Consider the following 6,526-nt stretch of genomic DNA (forward strand, 5'->3'; position numbering starts at 1 on the left):
TTGGATAATGTTGTACATATATTATAAAGAAAAAGTAAACTAAATTAGAGTAAAGAAACATATATATTTTGAGATATTAAAAATTAGTTTAGTAGCTTCATTGCATATTTGTAGCCTTCTTAAGGTAAGATTTTAAAAAAAAAAAAATCATGAAACCAAAAATAAATGCAAAAGAGCAACAAGACCATGAAAATCAACTAATTTGTGTTGTATTCACATATTTCATGCTATGAAATAAAAGTATGCCCAACTCTCCTAGTGTCTTCCACTCATCGATAGTGCGACTTTAAGATATAGTGTGGGCAAGTGTGTATGCATATGTTTTATAGATGATTTAAAATTAATCCATAGTAGAATATGATTTTACATTGCGCACCAAATATTCTCTTTACTTATATACCCAAAACAAAAACTATCCAACCAAATTATCTAAACCTAAATCATATTTAAACCCTTAATTTAAATTGAAAAAAAATTACTCATAGGGGTTTCAGTGTCTTGATGGTGGTGGTAGGCGAGTATAACGGAGGTGGTAACCCCTCAGATTCCTCTTTCTCTCTCTTTCAAATGTTTTGTTAGTCTTAGGTCTTTTATTTTGGTAATATATAGTGAAATAGTACATTTTATTTAACAATCTATAATATTTTTGTGTCTCTCTATCTCTCTCCAGGGCCTTATCTCATTAGTTATTACTATTAATCCTTACTTTTGTTTTTTGTTTTTTTTTAAAAAAAAATACTAAAATAATGGGTATGCGAACAGAGAATACTTTCTATCTGAAGCTGGCTTGAAGCAACTATTTTACGCCACCAATAATAAAGCACCACGTCAGACAATAACTTTAAAATTTAATACACCTTGTTACACATGATTATAACCCACATAATATCCCAAAACCCAGCGACGTTCTTGTATCTGATCCCTTTCATCTCTGTTTCTCTCTCCCTCTCATCAAAACCTAGCGACGGTCTTCTCCCTTCACTCACACCACCTCTAATCTGCCATCACCCAACAATGATGCTCCAAAAACTGGTCGTGCATTTCAGCCACTCACCTCTGTTTATTAGATAAGGTAAAATTTTGATATCCCTTTCTTTAATTGAATTTTTTCCCCTTCCTTGCTATAGATCTCTGGTAACTGTAGTTGGGTATTGGCCTCTCTCATTTCGATTTCTCTCTCTAATGTCTTTTTTTCCTGAAACCCTTTAGGTCTTGTTTTGTTTCAATTTTGATCCTTTGGATAACTAGGTTTTATTAAGGAGTGTAAAGCTTGATAATTTTTCTTGGGTTTGGTTGTTACGTATAAAGCTTGATGATTTTGCTTGGGTTTTAAAATTGGGTTACAGGCTATGGCCGAATGTGTAGTGATTGAACTAAAAGTGACCTGCTTGTAGTTGGTGTGTGTATAGGTCTCTTGGCTTTAGCATTAACCAAGAGTAAGTTCCAAATTGCAGAACATTGGCTGATTTGAATGCCTAATGTGAGTTTGGTAGTCATCAAGATCATAGTTGCAACTTGAATGAGCTTTCATATGTAATTGTTTCTTATTAGGATACCCCTTTGCTTATATGGACAATAACGATATAGATAAGTAACCACACATTTAATGGCTTTGAGTTATCAATTCTTGAGCTAAGATCTTTATTTTTGTTGTAATTTTACAAGTATTCTACTAGATTTTGTAGTGTTTGTATCCCTTCCTTTGTAGACTTTGTTAATAATTTGAATTTTAGCTTGTAATTATTTAGAGGGAGTCCATGTATGCTGCTTGTATATACTTATCCAAAAAAAAGTGTGCTACTTTTATATAGATTTTCTTGTTTACTAATACAATTTGTATCACTTGTCAAATAATAAGTTTGCTAATATAGTTTGCTGCTAACTTGAGTTTGTATGATCTCATGCTTGAAGGTGACTGTACTGATCTATTCCTAGCTCTATAAAATCCAGAGAAATGTCTTTTTGCCCCTTTTGGAACATTAGTTGAAGACATCCAGTGGAGAGCATCACAGTTCAGAAATTTTTTTTTTTAGTTTCACAAATTCTTTATGTAATCAAGTAGCTAATGTAATATCAAAGGAAGCTCTCAAGAGAAATTCTAAGGGAATTTGGGTGGAGGAATGCCCCCTTTCCTTCTTAATTCTGTATAGATAGACATATATGGTAGACTAGGAAGATATAGTATCTGCTCTAGAACATGTCTTGTATGCTAGAGATTTGATATTGTTTCAAAAGCCTTTCAGTCGGAGGTGTCTCATATTGTACTGAGCAAGTTTGCTCCTACTGTATAGTTTGCTTTGTTTTGCATAAAATTTCTGCCGTCTAACCTCAAAAAAAAAAAAAAAGGTTTGTATCACTTGTCAAATAATAAGGCATACAGTAGGTGCTCTTATCATCTCTTCTTGTGGGCTGGTTTTGTGCTTGCAAGAATTGGATTATTTGAGGAATCCTCTTAGTATTGATTGGACAATTTGGATCCATCTTTGCATGACTGCCTATTTACAGTTGAACTCAAATCTCTACTAGTCAAGCCAAATATCTGTGAAATTAGTCTTTTAAGTGGTATTCTTATATCTTCTTTACCATATATATTGTATAAGCGTTGCAAGTGGAGCACGTAGAATGGTGCACATAGTCGAGCCATTTTTCTAGCTTAGGATGCTGTTTTTCTAATTTAGAATCATGTTTTGTAATCTTTGACATAAGTTGTGGACAAATGCTCTAATGGTTATTTATATACCAATTGGTTTGGTAATGGTTTACTAGTGTTTTGAGTATACTTCGTACATATGAATATATGGAATTAGGATACATTTCAGATTCATAGCTTGTTTTGAAGCAAAAGATCATAAAAAGAAAAATTCTCCAAATGCAAATCATGAATGGAAACAACATAAGTTTTTTTTTTTTTGGAGATATGACTGAAATTCATTCAGCAGCAAAGAAACAATACAAAACCAGCCAACACAGTATATTCAGAAGCAAGGAAAAAAAAAGTACCAGCACCAATCTAGACCACAACTAGACTCAATTACAAAGAGACCTCAGAGCTTACAGAAGTTACTACCAAAAATCTCGCTTGTTAAATTCATAAGAACCTCTTATCACTTACACAAAAGTTGCAAAAGAAATTCAACATGAGACAATTCAAGATTCACATTTTCAACAAAGAAAGCAATCTACAAATCAAATACATGTAATACTTCCTACTAAGGGTTACAAATGCTTGCTCAACTTTTGGGAAGTTTATCCATCTTCTCCTGCAAGATCTCTTTTATACTTAACACTTAGGTTTTGCCACCATATGCACCCTAGTTGTTAGTTTAATATAAGTATGATCTTGTTTTTTTCGCTTCACTCACCACAAAACCCAAGGTCTGTAACACAAAACAAGAAATCACAGTACATATCAATTGCTATGAATTTATAGTCACAGTACATGGCAGTAATATCTTTCCAAAAGCAAAGCAAGTAGGACTAATTGAGTTCTGCAGCAGCTTTAAGGAAAAAAAAATCTTTGTTCAATTTCTCATATTTTTTTTTTTTGATAAATAACGGAATTGTATTAATCAAAAGTCCAGGTACACCGGGGGTGTACGTGGAAAACAGTACATCAAACACAAAAATTACAAAGATCAAGCATTTCTAAAAAATTAGAACAAGGGAAAAGATTGAAGGATGAACTCCACTCTAGCAAGGTGTGGAGAAGAAGAGATTTTAAATCTGAAATAGACCGTTCCTTCCCTGTGAAACATCTGCTTTCTCATATTTTAAATCTTTGTTCAATTTCTCATATTTTAGGAGGCACAACTGCTTTTTCTCACTAGTAGAAAGACCATTAGAAGTCACTTGTCACTGATATCAAATTCTCCCCTAAGTCAAATATAGTTGCTCAATTTGGCTTTTTTACTTTTTAGTTTTACCCTCCAAAATCTATTGCTTCAATTAAATCAACATCACAACCTTTGTCTATTAAAAAAAAAAAAAAAACACAACTTTTGAACAGATTGGCCAAGACATGTGCACAAAGTAAGATTCATAGATTGGCTAAGGCATGAGTTCCTCTAAATTGTTGTAAATTGATAAACGCAACAGGGAGCATCAATTGGACAAAAACAAGAAATCAAAGAAAGAAAGAAAAAATTGCATATGGCGTTAAATTCAATAGAGAACTTACATTAGGCATTCAAATCAGTCATGCCTTCCAAAGATATTTGTTGAACTTATATATAAAATTTGATCAGCATATAACTTAAAAATAAAAAGATTTTGTCAATGTTTTGAAATTTGGAATTTATTCTTAGTAATTTTGTCAACTTCAGGGCACTTTCCATTCAATCACAGCATATTCGGCCATACCCAACAACCCCAATTTTCAAACCCAAGAAAAATTATCAAGCTTTACACTCCATAATAAAACCCAGTTATGAAACAAAACAAGACAGAGGGTTTCAAGAAAGAAAAGAAAGAAAAAAAAAGACATTAGAGAGAGTAATAGAAAATAAGAGAGGCCTATACCCAACTACAGTTACCAGAGATTTATAGCAAGGAAAGGGAAAAAAAAATTCAATTATAGAAAGGGATATCAAAATTTTACCTGATCTAATAAACAGAAGTGGGTGCTTGAAATGCACGGCCGGTTGTTGGAGCATCATCGTTGGGTGATGGCAGATCGGCGGTGGTGTGGGTGTAGGGAGAAGATCATCACTGGGTTTTGATGAGAGGGAGAGAGAAATAGAGATGAGAGGGATCAGAGAGAAGAACATCGCTAGGTTTTGGGATATCATGTGGGTTATAATCATGTGTAACAAGGTGTATTAAATTTAAAGTTATTGTGTGACGTGGCACTTTATTATTGGTGGCGTAATGCCAGCTCCAGATAGAATGTATTCTCATGCTAAAAAGCATGAAGAATATAGACCGATGTGGTATAAGATTTGACAATTAATAAGATATTAATGAAATAATAGTAAAAAAAAAAAATAAACTTTTAGGTAATAATAAAAAATAAAAAAACATAATGAAAGAGAGAAAAAAAAAAAGGGCTAAATGCAAAATTAAAGTGCTATTTGGCAAGACCTCATGCATTTCTGCATGAGATCTTTGAGTGCATGACGTCTTTACTTATATATAAATATATATATATATATATATTGATTTTAATATAACTAGAGGTAGTTTACAATCATCTTCTCGAATTTCTATTGCCTTATTCTTTTATGCATTGTCTTTGGGGTTTTCTGGTTCTTTAATTTTCCTTTGCATCGTTCTGGCTTGTTGCAACTTGTCTTGCATCAGTTAAGCTTTAAGATTAACACTACAATAATATAGGGAGAGAGATGTGTACTTCAAAAATTAATTTCTTAATATGCTTAACTAACCAATAACCATAGACCCATGCCATGCCCGGTATTAATTTAAAAAAGAAAAAAAGAAAAAAGACACAAATTAGCCCCAAAAAAAAGTGCAATATCCCAAAGTTACTCTCACGACAGTGTGACACAATTATAAAAATTCATGTATTATAAGTAAAAAAATATCAGCTTGAAATTCAGGTTTTTGAGTGTGGAATTTTTTAAATTCTTTGGCAACAACATTATCTGAAATTGCAGTACATACACATCACAAAAGATTCATTGTTTTTGGTCATATCTCTTGAAGCTAGGAAAAACTAAGAACACTTCAATTATCTCAATTAGAAACTAGAAAAGGAATTTCCCAATATGAATATAGCAACCATTAGTTAACAATAAATGCATCATACACGCCTGAGCAATTGAATCAAAATTTGCCATTTGAAATTGATGAGAAAACAAAGGCAAGTTCCTTCAAACATAATCACTGTTTGTTGCCATCATTTGCAAGCAGCTAGTAGGCATGCGGCATGCCTTCCATGTTGTTCCCAGCACTATATTCCTTCATGCTGCTTCACACTTAACGGCAACTGCATGAACTTTTCAAAATCCAAATTTTCTGTATTGAATAAAACTAGTAAACATGCACAAGTAGACTATCACCTGCCATCCTTGTCATTATATATATTGGGAAGTAAAATTTTCAAATAAGGCAATCAGTTACAACAAATAGAAATGTGATTTTTGACAGCATTACCATGGTGGCATGATCTGTAGAATATTTTGATAAATATATGTAGTTGTATTATTATTTGTTCAGTCAACCAAAGATATATTCAGTCAAGCAAGATGGTTGCTTAACCAAGAGTCAGACAAAAACTTTCTGTGTGAAATTTTGAGATTCAATTTTTTCTTTGGGGAAGGGTATAACTCCTAACTAGTTATTTCCATGATGTCTATTCATTAAAAAAAGTCACAAACTATAAATAGAGCACAACTTCAGTTCTTTCCTGTAATTACTATTGTTTTTCTGTTGAACACACTTTACTAGAAGTTCTTGAGTATTTTCAGAATTGTTATTTGCAGATAATCATTTTTTTTTTTTGTACCCAAGAGACTATTTGCTTGTAACTCTTAGCAAACTCGTGGAGTTGGGGCAAATCTAGTCTTAA

General features: G+C 32.5%; 2 long non-coding RNA genes across 2 annotated transcripts; one reads left to right on the forward strand and one right to left on the reverse strand.

Moving 5' to 3' along the window:
* The first annotated feature begins 924 nt into the window (after nucleotides 1–924).
* Nucleotides 925–2,155, forward strand: LOC115978704. The gene is made up of 2 exons (XR_004088832.1): nucleotides 925–1,072; nucleotides 1,912–2,155. It is a non-coding gene; the product is annotated as an uncharacterized LOC115978704 (long non-coding RNA).
* Nucleotides 2,156–3,060: 905 nt separating this feature from the next.
* On the reverse strand, nucleotides 3,061–4,789 carry LOC115982084. The gene is made up of 2 exons (XR_004089508.1): nucleotides 4,598–4,789; nucleotides 3,061–3,377 (listed from the first exon to the last, which is right to left on the reverse strand). It is a non-coding gene; the product is annotated as an uncharacterized LOC115982084 (long non-coding RNA).
* Nucleotides 4,790–6,526: the final 1,737 nt, after the last annotated feature.

This window comes from Quercus lobata, chromosome 3 (genome assembly GCF_001633185.2).
Source record: "Quercus lobata isolate SW786 chromosome 3, ValleyOak3.0 Primary Assembly, whole genome shotgun sequence".
NCBI lineage: Eukaryota > Viridiplantae > Streptophyta > Magnoliopsida > Fagales > Fagaceae > Quercus > Quercus lobata.